Consider the following 15,939-nt stretch of genomic DNA (forward strand, 5'->3'; position numbering starts at 1 on the left):
TTGAGAGTAATTGTATACCGAAAACAAATGCTTAGGTTACATGAGCATCAATCCTTAATCTTCTTAAATTGCCATTTTTTAATCTTCGGACAAGTGCCCTAAGGCATGTCCCATGGTACATCCATCAGTGACTTTTTTGGAATGAATGTGCAGCCGTGTGGTATTACTTAATTCCACTGGAACCGGGAAGCTTGGTATATAGTTTTGTCACTTTCAAATCGATTTACTACATCAGAATTTTCAATTGATGGTAACTTGGTCCTCTTAGGGGCAAAATTGTAATATGGAGCCACAAAATGCCAGAAAACCCCACTTTCTCATGACAAAATTTTTGTGGATACTCAAAAAGAGTAGTAGAAATTGTAATTTATGTTCAAATGAGTCCACTTCCAACCTTCTAGGACCGTCAATTCAACATAGTCATTCTGGGCAGGGAGTGATTACCTGAACAGAAATTATTATGTATATGAGGGGGGTTGCCCCCTCCTCCATACCTCATTATTTACACTAAGTTTTTATAGAACTTTTAGAAAGGCTTATTATTGTGAGTAAAGAACTGCTAGAACTTTTAAAACAGCCCTAATCTTTTTTAAAAAAATTGGGACAAGAATTTAAACTTTACCGGAGAGTGCGAAATATTGAGGAGGGGGCAACATATGATTATCAAATTGAGTCAACATAAAGAAAATAAGACAAATAAAAAGAATTTCGTATAGGAATTCTGGCAAATGCCCCCTTGACAAGTTTTCCCTGGAAATTTCACCTCCAGAAACTTCCCTCCCCTGGAAAATACCCCTAGCAGAAAATTCAGCCCCCCCCCAAAAAAAAAAAGTAACGCCTGTATACTTCCCAGAAACAAATCCTAAACGTAAACAATGGAAAAATTCCATGACTTACACACCTTCCCCGGGGGGATGTGTATGTCTGGGGGGGGGGGGTCAGGTTATACCCAAAGGCATAGTTATTAGACTTTCCAACCATGCCGAACAAAATGAATATCTCAAAATTTTGATCAGACGACTTTGAGGAAAAATGGGTTGCGAGGGGGGCTAGTTGCGTTTCAATATTTTTGTTCACTTGAAAAGGGCATCAGAACTTTTAACTTCTGCTCAAATGAGCCCTTTCTCGACATTATAGGACTATTGGTTCTGTGTGATCCCCCCTAGGAAATAAAAAACAACAAATAAACAAGCATTTGTGATCTTTCTTCTGGCAAAAAAAAAACTCCACATTTTTGTAGATGGGGGTTTGAAACCTCAAGAATAGGGTTTTAGATACGATGAATCTAATAGTGTAATTTTCATTAAGACATTTTGACTTTTAGGGGTGTTTTCTCCTTTTTACAAAATCAGGAAAAAACTTTCAGACTCGTAACTTTTGGTGAGTAACACTAAACCTAATGAATTTTGTTGAAAGGGGTTAAAGATTTAAAGCTGAGGAAAACATTAAAATTGGATACAAAAGAGGTTATAAAAGTTTTTTATTCCTTTGCGTTAAGAGCAAATTGATAAATGTGAATATCATTCTTATTGTGGACTGACGTTCTTTTTATTAAATAAGTAACAATGTTTGGTTTCTTGAGCGCTAGAGATGCCTAGCAACTACCGTTGTCTTCTTCTAAGTTCTGTGTTTTTAATGAGACTATCGTGATGCCAATGTCAGTCTATTTGAAGATTGGACTACAATTTTCTTAATGAAAACTTTCGTGGCTTGTAGTCTTTAGTATACCAAAGACAGCTCACTGCCTATGAGTCCTTTGGGTTTGCTCAAGTCTGTACACATGTTACATGAAGAGAATGTAAGTAAACTTGTTTATTTGAGGGTTATGGAGTCGGTCCACATTACCACCGACTCGGACTCCTGAAACCTTATACATAATTATTCCAGCTCCGACTCCTAACTTTTTCTTTAAAGAAATAAAACCTCCAACTACGAACTACAACATTTCTTCTAATTTACTGCAGAAATCAATGAAAGAAATGGACATTAATAAGAGGAATGAAGAAAATTAATATTGAGGGCTAATTATAGGCTATAATTAGCCTAGACAGTGATTATAACATCTACAAAATGTTCAGTATAGATTGTAAACATTATTATTACTATCTAATAAAAGGATTTATCACTATTTTAACTTTTATTTATCGTCATGGAAAGGCAGTATGGTCTTTGTTATTACCTATTGCCACTTTTTAGTAGTATTTAATAGTAGTTTGCTTGACTCCACCCTTTGTGTGTTTCCGTAACTCCGGCTCTAACTCCGACTCCAACGGGTCTTACAGTATTTCTATTACGCCGATTCTGACTCCATTCACTAAAAATTTACTAACAATCGGACTCCACGACTTTGACTCCGCAGCCCTGGTTTACTTCATATACACGAAAATTAAGGATTTCTGATTTTTTTTTTTTTTTTTTTTTTTTTTTAATCCTCAAAATATTCTTTTTTTTAAGCTATTTCTAGCAATAAGTACTTCCAATACAGATTATTCTTGTTCCTTATTTATCGTTCGTATTTTCAAAGTGCTAATTTTCGAAACAAGGATGTTGATATTTTTACAACGTTCTTCTCAACATTATAATATAGAATTCTTATTGATTATTATGAATGACATGTTATTCAACAGTCTGTGTTTAATTTACTTTACTCTAAAAATGTAGTTTTTAAACTTTGATTTCAGAATGTTTTCTCCGTGAGAATTGTCCCCATTTTAAACTAATGTTTTAGGAATTTAGTTATGGATTTCGGTTCACAGGGATTTATGCGGTGTAGATTTTTTACAAGTAATAGAAATTATTTGCAATTATTGCAACTACCAAATTTATATTGCCTAGGGCACCACCTATCCCTATTTCTACCGACCTAGGCACTAAAATCTCCTTATAAGAGCACCGAATTTTACCTGGGATCCTGTCTATTTGTTCCTGTAATTTTAATTAAAATTCCTCTGGGTCACTACTATCTCCGTCAGTCGGTTCTACAGGGGTATATACTGCTCTGAACGATATGCTGCATTATTTAGTAATAAAATTAGCGCTTAGTAATCTATTATTAAGACCTTCCCAATCTAAACAAGACTTAACAGCTGCCTTATTCATCATGAGCCCTACTCCCTGTCTATGTACCCATCCTTCCTGCCTGAATCTATGAATTCTATCACTAATTTCATGTTTCCTAACCCTGGGATATGAGTTTCTGATACACCCAATAATTCTATTCCGTAGCATCCGAATTCGTCAGTCAAAATATCGACACGATAGTTATTTTTCAACGTCGTACCAGTTCAAATTGCAATTTTCATTCTTTAAATCATTAAGATTATTTTGGCCACAGGAAAGGCAATGGTCCCAGAACCAGTACAAGACGGGGATCAAATTAACGTTTCAACACGTCTTCTCAGGTTACACCAAAGTTCTTTAACCGGCTTAGAACCGGACAGTAAGAAGTCCCTGGGACCTCCAGTGTGAATGGAGGCCTTGTGCGATCCTGGGCACATTTTGAAATATGCCCAGCTGAAATACGGCACAGACAATCTAAAGTCTATTACCAACTCATTACATATCCATGCCTACAAATATTATGCTACTACGGGGGGGCAGCCCATAGTAGATAAATTAACTAGGAATAGTTTTTACAGCCCGAAAACGCCCACCAAAACAGGCTAAGCCCAACAGAATTTTCCATTAATTGAAATCCTGTGCAAATTCTGTGTCGTTTACTAGGCTATAAATTTCTCGAGGGGCGCCACTCCTCAAGTGGGAATAGAGTTGACCGCAAAATCCCCGGTCTTGCGGATACTCCAACAGGATTGAGACAGCCCTTTGCAGAGGCCATTGTCAATAGATCTGGATCTTATGCCTTGTCACAGTTGTCCTCCCATAAAGGATCCTCCTACGATGGTGTTCTGTCTCACCATGCAGTTTAACCCATTACTAGGAGAAGGTTTGTAACTCACGAAACATGTTCCCACACCGGTGGGTATATGCCAACGGATTGTTTTGGGTATCTGACTGACTCACCGTATTTCAAACACTAGGACGTACAAAAATTCTGGTTCAATCCCGCTTTCTAGGGTTATAATGAGTGAAAGGTAGGGATGGCTAGGGTATGTTTTGTGGATGAAGGATGACAGATTGACCAAGACTGTCCTTTTCGGCCAACCGTCTAGGGTCAAATGGAAAGCAGGTCGTCCGCGATTGGGGGGGGGGAGAGGATGTCGTAAAGAAAGATTGAAGGTAAATTAGAACTTTGTGGGAGAGAGGTTTTTAATAGATTGGGATGGAGGGGGAGGGCACATAGCCATGTTGGTCTCAGGTGGTTTGGTGCTACGGTGAGTTGTTAGAAGGAGTAGCACTAGGCAAGTTAATCTCTAGGACCTTTCAAATAGTCAATGAATTTGAATAATTCTGCCTTTCGTGAGAAATTGAAGAACATAACATCAGAAGAGCTTACAGAACAAAATAGAGCTTAGCACAAGGCCGTGCCCAGGATTTTTTTGGAGGCGGTTTTACTCAAAGATTTTTTTTTTTTGGGGGGGGGGGAGAGCGGGGGGTACACGAAAAAAAATCAAAAACGCATACAAAGTTTGTTGACATTCATTATTGTTACGTTTTTACGAGTCAAAAACATTTCGGGAGGGGTTCAAAACCCCCTACCCCCCCCCCCTCTGGGTACGGCCTTGGCTTAGCATAAAACTAATTGGAAGTGACACACATGATCAGTGAAAGAAAGGGGGCGGAGACTCCCCCAATCCATCTTCCTTTCTTTTACAGCCTTTATTAAAGTTACATTTCTATAGTTAACATTATTACTCTTATTTGTTTAAAAACGCATCACAAAATCCATAGGACATAGCAGAAAAACAAATAATTGAAGAAAAAACGCATACAGCTCAAAAAGACGAAAAAAAGACAAAAAAGAAATATATGTTATGTCGTTGGAAGGGATAGAGATGGTTTAAAATGGGTAAGCTCAGTAAACTTGGTAAAAATGGGTATAAGTTGGCTTTTCATATTAAGAGTCTCAATGGTATTTAAGCATCAGAAATCGCAGTCTCAACTTGAGATAGAGGTTTCTAAAGCTCAAATACCATTTATTAGATAGTTGGGGTAGGCCTCCTAGCCTACCCACAACTGACGTCCCTGCCTCACAGTTCAAGAAACATCTAGGCTAGGGCACAACTCGAGGGTAACTAACCAGCTTCTTAAGGTGTACATGAGCATGCACCTCACCCCCCCCCCCCCAACCTTCGTAGATACACACAAATTTGGATATTAAATTAGATTGGATTAGCTCTAATACGTAAAGTAGATATTTCAGTATTAAATTCACCTCTTAATCATGAATAAGGTGGCCTAAAGTACACATCTGAAACGAGCATAAAATCAAGAATATAAGCACTTGATTGTATAAGCTTGGGAGATGCAGCCGAGGAAGAGCTTTTCTGTTTGCAGTAGACTAAGACAATAATCAGAAAAAAAGTATTGAGGGGATTCAAATGAAACTGAATTCTTTTACTTTTGACTTGCTGATATGTAAAATTTAGTACTAAAGTGAAGCAACTTCGTATGCCTTTTATGTATATTTTTTTTTTTTTTTTTTTTTTTTTTTTTTTTTTTTTTTTTAATAATTCTACACAAACACTGTGAAAATCCCCAGTACTTGAGATTTAACTAAAACAAAACGTGCAGTTATTAAATTGTAATTTCACACTTCTCTTTAAAAATTTGAGGTACCATAAAAAGAATGTTGTAATTTTGTCCCGGGTTTTGGGGGGCCTTTGCCCCCAACCTAAATTGGTCGTGTTTTGTAAGTGGGGCTTCCCTTAGCCCAGGATCTTAAGGATATAAATTTCAAGTCGTAAGTAGAAGAAAAATATTTTTTCCTTTTCCAGAGATTTACTTTGGATGTAGGCTAATTTGCGTCAGTTTTCAAGTGTCGGTGTATCAGCGTAGCCAGCCAGAAGCTCAAAAGGCTCTCTCTGTTCATGAAAGCTTTCTGGAAAACTTCGGTAGTTGCTAAACTCTTGAAATTTCATGTTTTCATAAAATAGCATTTGAAAAATCCTGAAAACAAGCTTTTGATTCTAAAAGTATATACTATTAAGCATATACTTTATTAACGAGTATAATTAGTGTGTAGCCTAATGTGCCTTGATACTTTAGAATAAAGAATGGGGAGTTTTGGGGAGGGGTGACTCTTGATAAGCTAAATTTTGATAAAGGAAAGATAGGAAAGTGTTGACATATGAAGCATATAAGAGACCTCAAGCAGAGGTACTAGGCATAATCTTTAACATTTATGCTTTCTATAAAAACATTTCTGCAATTTCAGCGTCTTCTCAATAACCGCTTCTCTTAAAACACACATTCTAATCTAATCCCCATCTCTGCCTCATGACCGTACAAACTTCGGTGGATGCTCATTCAATCAGAAATTGAGACTTCAAGTCATTTTTTTATAAGTCGAAAGTGATTGGAGACCAACGAGCCGCGGGGGGGGGGGGGGGTTGGAAGTTTCTACGGGTGGGGGAGGGGAAATTCCGGTCGGTATATTTGAGGGATTATTTTTCTGGGGGGAGGGGGGGGGTATTTGCAACGGTTTTTTTCCTGTTGTATTTTTGGGGGTGTATTTTTTGTGGGGGAGGGGTCTTTTCCGGGGGATACTTTTCGTAGGTGGAGGGCATTTTCAGAAGGGGTAAACCCCTAGACCCTTTTAAACTATTTGGAACATTAAGTTTCAATTAAATACCCTCAGATGTTCATAAGATATTACAGAAAAATCTTTTCTACAACCAGTATGTACATAGTTTGCATCAAGTATTCTGTTCATAACTTACAGCCCTTCCTCCAGAAGCTTAGGAGGGATCATATCATCTCCGAAGTCATAACTATTTAATCCGTTGAGTCTTTGAACAAAATGGATGTCTCAATACCTTAAGGGGATGTCTTTTGCGGACTGGTTGGGACTGGTTACCCTCCGAAAACCTTTTAACCTTCCCCTTATCATACCCGAAAGTTTAACCTTAATACCCTCAGCCGTTCCTGAGATATTGCTGACATGCCCTTTTGAAAACCAGTATGCACATAGTGTGTTTTGATTTATTAAACATCCCCCTCAACATCTGCCGTAAGTTTCACTTCAATATCCTAAGCCTTTTTGGAGACACCAGATCAAATACACCCCCTTTACCAAAAAAAAGAAATATGTTTCCAAACAATTGGCAACTCGTATAACTTATAGCCCTTGTACCAGGGTCTCTGGGGAACCATGTCATCTCCGGAAGCATTTAAAACTTTTTCATTTTAAAAATGAGACTAAAACTTTCAATTACCAGTCGAATGAGTCTTTTCCGAGGCTTATGCGATCGCCCCTTTTATATGAAGATAAATCGGAGGGGCAAAAATAATTATTGATAAATAATACATTGAAGCCTTATAGGCAACCCTAAAGCATTACCTCTGACAACTGCTTTGTTAGGGTGCACTTTAGATTTGGAAATGGAAAAGAGACCATGGGTGGAAAGGGAAAAGAGACCACGTGATGATACAACTGGAATTGTAAACAAGTTTGCAAATTTCTAGCGAATATTGGTTCTGAAGTGCAATCTAGTGTTATTGACAAATATAATGAAATGCAGTAAATATTATCAGTGATGTCCGTGGTGAAACAGTAAATATGGAATTCCAGCCGTGCACGTGTGAAGAAGTACAGAAAGCGGTGAAGTCACTTAAGTCTATTTCTGCTGGTGTTGATGGTTTGTCCCTGCGAGCTCTTAAAGTGATTTGAGGATATATTCTTCCCAGTCTAGTGTTTATCATCAACCTTTCTCTAGGAATGGGAAGTTTCTCGGAGCAGCTTAAGGTGGTGAAGGTCATTCCCCTACACAAAGGCAGTCGCAAAGCAGATATTGAAAACTGGAGACCCATTTCAATTCTACCTATCTTTTCAAATACACTGGAGAAAGTGGTGCATAAACGACTCTATGATTTCCTTCAGACTAATAGTCTGTAGAGCCAGACACAGTTTGGGTTTCCTAGGGGTCACTCATCGACGCACGCTTTGCAGCACCTGGTTCAAAGTGCAAACTGTTCATTAGACTCAGGTGTCATATCTATGTCTATTTTCATTGACATCAGAAAAGCCTTTGACACGGTTAACTTCAAAGTGTTGCTTCACCGAATGAGAAGTCTTGGAATCAAAGAAATTTGTCTAAGATGGTTTGAGAGTTTTCTTTATGGTAGGTCCTTCAAAGTTGTATTAAATTACGTAGTCTCATCTTCTTTTACTGTGAAGTTTGGTGTGCCACATGGCCCTACGCTGGGCCCCTTACTTTATCTAGTTTATGTGGATATGATGCGCTTTTATCTGCAAGATGTTTGTATTACTTCCTTTACTGATGACACTGCACTAACAGTATTTGCAAAATCTGTTGATGATTTAATGGAAAAAGCTAAAAATGCCCTGAAAAGACTGGAGTTGTTTATGAGTTTAAGTTTGCTATGTGTTAATGTACAGAAGACTTCTTTGATGACGTTCTGTAGAGTGGGTGTGTCTGTTGATGTAAGCGGTAAAGTCTTGCTGTATGGAAGGCCTGTTGTTCAAGTAAATTCATTGCGGTATCTTGGTTTCTTCATTGATTCTAGTCTTACGTGGAAACTTCACAGTGATACCATTTCAGCAAAAACTGCATATGTAGTAGGAATACTTAGAAGAGTGAAGCATATTCTGCCGCAGAGTACTCTTCGTACGATATATTATGCAATCATTTACCCGTATATATCATATGGATGTTTCGTGTGGAGCAGCAACTTTTATGTGAACTACAAGCGTGTGCAAGTGTTACAGAATAAAGCAGCAAATATAATTAGGATGAATATACAAAATTATGAAACCCATCAGTGCATGTTTTAAATCTCTAAGGCTGCTTAACTTTGGGCAGATAAGAGACTACCAAGCCGCGATATTTGTTTATAATTGCGTGAATAATCTAGTCCCGCAAATTTTTAAGGAGTTCTACCGTTTCAACATTGATTTTCATGATTACGAGAAGCTGTGATAATTTGGTTGTGGAGCTTAAAAATAGTGTGAGATCAGATTTTACTTTAAAGTATCTTGGTCCTTCTGTTTCGAATCCACTTCCTGCGAGTGTTAGGGCGGCTGAGCATCATTTTCAATTTAAAAATGGATTAATTGAGTATTTTTGGGGGGGAGGGGGAATTAGTTGTTTATTGTTTTATTAGTTGTTTATTGTTTTTTTTTTTTCGAGGATGAAGCTGGGGGGAGGAGTGGGTTGATGGGCAGGGGGAAGGGTGGGTGGGTGGGATGGGGGAGGAGTGGGTGGAAGAGCTGGGGGAGGAGTTGGTGGAAGGGCTGGGGGAGGAGTGGTTGGATGGGCTTGGGGAGGCTGGGAAATGTATTTGATGATGGTTATTGCTCTGGATGTGTGTGAGTGAAGGGGATTGGCTAAGTTTTTTCCTTATTATTTGTTTGTGGAACTGATTTATTAATTTAGGTTGATTTAGGAAGAGTTATGTATGTAGTTGCTACGCGCTAGCAAAAATTTTTTTTTCCCCTAGCGTTGTGTTTTCTAATTATATTGGCTGTATTTTTTGTTTATTTGATGAAATAAAACCTAAACCAGTGCTGGCGTGCTGTCTATGGTACAGTTTTGTTTATTCACCGAATAAGAAGATGGTTTAAGCGGGCCATATGTTAAACTGAAAGCAACTATTGCGACCAGTGTTGGCTCTTCAACTGCCAATTCAGTTTCTTTTTGCTGATTTTCTTTCACATTTTATTAATCAAAGGAAAATTAAAACGGAAATTTGAAGGACAAATCGAATATGGATTAAACCAAAATCGGAGTGTTGGTGCAACAATTTTACAAAACTTTGTACAAAAGCTTTTTTCTTCTGGGAATCGTGGTTCCGGACGGCTAATATTCGTTTTCAGCAAAACATTTTTCCAGTCTCTAGATTTATATATTTTTTGTTGATAAAAGAGAGTCAGTGAAAGTTAACATATTAATTAAAAAGTATCGTTAAAATAAAGCTATTTATGCATAGAAGATACAAAGAAAGATCTTGACTTTCCTTCCTTTTTGGACCAATCGAATCAATCAGTGTTTTTGGAGGATTTACAAACATATTGCTGAGATTTCAAGACTTTATCAGCGAAAAGATGGCATTTTTTTTCTGACGCAAATGATTAAGGATGCTGTTTTAATTTCTTTTCTGGTGTGATTGTATCGAATCAATTGCTCTAGAGCAAAGAGAAAAGATTCATTCTAAGGGAAACTAAAAGCGTTAGTAACCGGTTTAACTAACCGGTTACTAACGCTTCTAACTAACCGGTTAATAACCGTTTAACTAACCAGTTTAACTAACGGTTTAACTAACTGGTTACTACCGCTTCTAACTAACCGGTTACTAACAATTTAACTAACCGGTTTAACTAACGGTTTAACTAACTGGTTACTAACGCTTCTAACTAACCGGTTATTAACCGTTTAACTAACCGGTTTAACTAACGGTTTAACTAACCGGTTACTAACACGAAAATTTAATAGGCAGGGCGAAATGGATATTACCAAATCCAGAGGGGGACAAATTGTTTTTTTTATTATTATTATTATTTTAAAGAAAATATCAAAACGAGCAAATTCAATGAAATAACCCGACATAGATATTTTTCAAAATCAAAGGGAGGAGGGGAACTAAATATAAAGGGAGCACCCTCTCGTCTCTCTCACTCTGCTCCTTCTTGAAAATATAAAATAGTATTTAGAAGAAGAGGGGAAAGTTAACCTCTGGTTAACTTTCCTTAATTTCTGGGAGGTTTTCCTTAATTTCTGGGAGTATTCTTGGACAAAGCCTTAATATTGATGCTACAGGGTAATAGCTTCCTTGTTTTGGCAGAGATACTTTTCTCTATTATATAAAATTAATTACAAAAAACTTTTTCCACAAAATAAGTTGTTCAAAGAAAAGTAAAGAATTCCATTAAACCAAAAATGAGCAAAAATAAAAGCAAATAATCTACCAAGCGTGAAACTACACAAATTAGCATCGATAAATAAATGAAACCCAAAAAGAACAGAAATTACAATAAATAACCGAGAGTAGATAGTATCTATGGAATTCTGCTGCCTGTATAGCAATTCATGAATGTAGGTCATGAGTTCACATACACATTCTTAAAACTACACGGGATTAAACACGTTATAAAACTACGTGCTATTTGCTAATGTCCTGTTGGTACCAGTACAAACGGGTGGGAATTCCCCACCTGTTCCTAAATATTTAAAAAAAGATAACAGTATGACCGGGTGATTCCCCGCGCAAATTTGTTTAAACTCCAAGTTTTTTTTCAACCAGAGTGGTTTTTTTTCGATCGGTCCCCTGTTTTTTAGGCAGCCCAACATAAACATGCTTAACAAATAGTCATTGAAAACCAGTATAAGGCTTTCCAAGGCATAGTCTACAGCCAGCGGTTATTTGGCAGTGTATAATGTCCTCAAACAGGTTTTTTTTCTGTTTTTGTTGTCAATTACACAATGAATGTAGGTCGTGAGTTCAAATATAAATTCTTAAAAATACATTTTATTAAACACTTTACAAAAATAATTTTAAACTCAAATTTTTTTTTTTAAAAAAGTGTGGGGTTTTTGTTAGAGCAGACACCTGTTTTTTATGCAGCCAAAAAGATAATTTAGTAAAAAATAGTAATTGAAAACCAGTATAAAGTGTTCATGCTTTGGAATCCAATTTTCATTATGTATTAGCATATCGAGCATAGTACACTGGATTTTATTAACTCTGAAACAATGGATATTTCTATTTTCAATGTGAGTTTCATTCGATTCATTCTTTATTTCAAAAAAAAATCGTTTTACTAGTAAATTCAAATTTCAGGGGGGACTTAGCCCCCCTACAACAACACAAAGCTTAAAGTATGATGCGTGTACTTAATAGAAACGGCAAAGCACGCTTTTTTCTATTATGTAAAATAAAAAACTCCCTTTTCCATTGCTCTGTTAGGGACATAATTCTGTAGTTTTAGTTCTTTTTCGTTCTAAAGAATCCTTTCCCAATCCCGCATTTAAAATGTACTATCTTCTTCCGCTCTAAATAAGGCCATCTGTGTTTAACATGTTACCAAAGAGGGGATGATTTCAAAACAACATTCCGCTGCAACCCGGATCTAATTACTCTAACTGTTATCGGTCTGATGTGATCTGTTCGCGGTATGCGTCTTATCGGGATTAAGAAAACAAAAAATAAAAGACGGATATGTGCGATTCAAGGCTCATTGACAGAAGAGTTTGTTTTTTGACCAAATTAGACAGATATTTTTCAATTGTACTTGATGAAAGCAAATGGATTTCACAGATGATTAAGAGGCTTTTATAAAAATATATGACAGGGAAGAGGACAATGAATCAATTCTAACACAGTTTTCTTTACTTGGTATCCGTTAAAAACGAAATTTTTGTGTTAGATAAGTAATTCTTGTATCTTTTAAAAGAGCTTTACGGGGTTTGAGAGAGACTCTGTTCCCTGATTCCGTGTGGTTAGAGGGGGGATTCTTTGTGCAGACTAATTTTTTCTTCTGTAAAAAAGGGAATTGTTTTTTCCATGCTAAATTTTGCCTTCTTTTTAAGAAAGAGGATTCCTACAATTACCCTCCCCTGGAAAAGAGAGCTAAGACTGACGGCGTTGCTCCAATACAACAAGTGGAGATAGGCGGACCATTGGGGGCCACTCATATCTAGTCCAGAGCGATACAGCCTTCTCAAAACTCACCAGTGCCAACTCTTATACAACCATGTAGAAAACTGAGAAGAGAATGGATAGTTACTCATATGATGGGGAGCCTCACTGCCTTACCAGTACAAGCTAGAGACATCGCCACCCCATCTATGCCAGCAACAGACTGCGCTCAACAGCAATCTTAGTTTGGAAATGTGAGTATTTTCACCTCTAGCTTCTACCTATTTCTATCCAACTTTTTTTGTTTTTTTTAAGTATTTTCTTTTCGCCATTTTGCAACATCGTAAAGGTGTATGTCAAAGATATTAAAATTTTAATCTTTCCTCCACCCCCGACCCGGGGTTTAAATTTCTCTGCCACCCTCAGATATAGCTGAATATACTGCATTTTTTTATTAGCAAAGACAATACTCTTTTGCGTCTTTCTTAACTTTCTGTGGGAGGGGGGGTCGAGGCAAATATTTAGTTTAAATAATTCTAGGAGGAATTGCGTTCTGAGAATGGGGTGAAAAAAATAGCATGTTTTTTTTTTTACTGTATAAAATAATGATTATTTCACATAGAAAATAAAACCTTTTTTCTATAGGCTAATGAATTAGTCTTTTCGACATTTTTCAACATCGTAAAAGTGTATGTCAGAGATATTAAAATGTCAATCCCCCCCACCCCCGACCATTGTTATAAATTTCTCTACCCCCTCATAGATATCTGAAAATAATACTTTTTTTTATTGGCAAAGAAAGAACTCTGTTGCGTCTTTATGAAGTATCTGTGGGAGGAGGGGGTAACTTTTTCTTTTAATTAATTAGTTTACGAATACTCAAACTCTACAATGAAGATATAGAGATTGTGTCTCTCTGAACTTTATGCTGGCGAATGGGGGTAGCTTTTTTAGATTGAATATTTAGTTTTCGATTAGAAAAATTTTTAACTAAAAATATGGCTATTGTGTTTATGTGAACTTTCTGAGGGAGTAGGGGGTAACTTTTTAGTTAAAATAATTCTAGGAGGAATTGTGTTTTTTTGGATGGTACGGAAAAATGGTACGTGTTAAATATTCGTGAAACATACGAGTAGAAAAATGCTTCACTACAGATAAGGCTATTGTGTATTTCTGAACTTTCTGAGGGAGGAGGGGGTAAATTTTTAGTTTAAAAAAAAATTGTTCTATAAAAAAAAGAAAAGAAGAAAAGTGTATTATAATTGTGATAAAAATTTCGTCAAAGAAAGAAAAAACTTAATCCATTCATTTTCTAGTTTCAGGGGGAAGCTGTGAAAACTTCTGCCTTCCCTGGTCCAGGATTTCAAAGTATCATGGGTAATTGTCCCCTCTCGCCGGATGATGATGTTAGTGAAGGTGCGTCATTTGATATCCCCCTGGATTTTCAATTTACAGATTAAGAAATGAACAGTCTTATGCAAGTTTTTGAACCCAACTCTTTCAGGGACATTTTTTATGGGAACTTTACGATTAGCGAATTGGACCCTTTAAAAACCCGGGCAGAACATGAATACAGTGCAATGTCCTCGGAATTGCGTGAATTTTACTTGTTAGAGTCTGCTCTAAGTCACCTGCAAACTTATAGGGTAGATTTTAACCCCCCGAGGAAAACGCGGTTGACGAGAGCATTATTTTAACAGACCCCGTGAATGTTCTCCAGAGCTATATCGACAGAATTCGAGAAAAAATTGAGATTCAGATTCAGAAATGGGAGGGTCAGGGGGGGTTAAAGCATCAGTTAATCAAAAAGTTTATTTACAAAAGGGGACATCTGGGGAATTTTTTTATTTTCATTTTTCAACTGGCAACCAGACTTTTTACCCTGGTCTAAACGAATTCGAGAGCAACTTTTTTAACTGGGTAAATAAATTAATTTCAACTTTGGATATATTTAATGAGAGGGGTAGTGGGTCAATCATTTTATACATTGAAAGCATGGATCTGAATCGAAGTAGATTTAAAAAAAACTTTATTTTAAGGGGGGCAGGTAATCTACAAACAAAATGTCATCCAGTATTTTTGACTACCAAAGCGGTTCAGAGTTTCAATTTTGACACAGGGCTGCACTGTTTTAAATACGAGTGTTTAATGGCAGCCCATAAAATATTAAAAAATTAGTCGACAATAAAAAATCTTGAGGGACTTGCTCGTACTGTTGGAAAAAATTTCCCTAAAGTAAATTTTTTCTTTTTCCAGGGAATGTATCCGGTGTCCTTTAAATAAATAAGAATTTTCTAGAAAGAAAATGAAAATCTTGGGTTGGGGGTGGTTGTTCTCCAGTATGACACTGAATTTGTAAATGGGGGAAAAAAACAAATAAAAAAGGGGGTTTGTACTCAGTGAGGACACCGAAGGTGGAAAATGTTAAAAATTGGGAATGGGTTATTTACGAACCTCCCAAAGATATAATTTCTAATGGTCATTTTTTCCCCGTTACAGCAATAAGTCGACTCCTATCCCAAGGCACGAAGAAAGGAGAATGTCTCTATTGTCCCATGTGCCTTTCCTCATTTAGATCTGAGCAAACATTCTCAGATCACATGAGCACTTGCAAAACTCATGGCAATCAAAGAGTTGAACTGCCGGCAGAAGGCAAAGACACTTTACAATTTAAAAATTTTCAAAATTCCCTGCTACAAATTGTTAAAGTGTGCTTAGATTGTGAATCAAGACTGATGGAGGTATCGGATCCATCAAAGCCAAATATAGTCAAGGAACACAAACTAGTTGCGTGTTCCTACGCACACGCTCGTCGCGATTCCAACAATAAAATGCAATTGGAAGAGTTTTTTTTTGGCTATGGATGAGGAGGGCAGCATGGAAAAGTTATTGGTTTCTTTAAGAAAAACAGCAAACGGCGCAATTTCACGATTGCGTCACATCAACTACCCAATGACATTGTCAGATAAAGAGCAACTGGCGCTGGAAAAGGGGAAAATTTGCTGGGTATGTAGGAGTGCTCTTGCCCCAAAAGACGAAGTCCAGGACCAAAATCACCTTATTAACTCCGAGTCCATATGGAAAAATAACTCTCGAGGGTGAGTACACACTTAGTGTCAATTAAAATTAAACGAAAAATCTTTTTTACTGTTTTTAAACACAACTCTTATTACGATCTGTAGTCAGTTCTACCTGAATTAGTACGTCTTCGAAGACACGAACGAA

At 36.9% G+C, this 15,939-nt stretch overlaps 1 protein-coding gene across 1 annotated transcript in view; it reads left to right on the forward strand.

Annotated features, from left to right (window-relative positions):
* Positions 1-1,746: 1,746 nt before the first annotated feature.
* Positions 1,747-15,939, forward strand: part of LOC148949619 (protein tipE-like) — a 44,241-nt gene continuing 30,048 nt past the window's right edge. Inside the window, exon 1 of the mRNA XM_089093047.1 lies at positions 1,747-1,798. The gene's annotated coding sequence lies outside the window, so the exon portion shown is untranslated. The remainder of the gene's footprint in view (positions 1,799-15,939) is intronic.

The sequence above is a fragment of the Artemia sp. Qi Xiang Cuo genome, chromosome 8, assembly GCF_049724085.1.
Source record: "Artemia sp. Qi Xiang Cuo chromosome 8, ASM4972408v1, whole genome shotgun sequence".
Lineage (NCBI taxonomy): Eukaryota > Metazoa > Arthropoda > Branchiopoda > Anostraca > Artemiidae > Artemia > Artemia sp. Qi Xiang Cuo.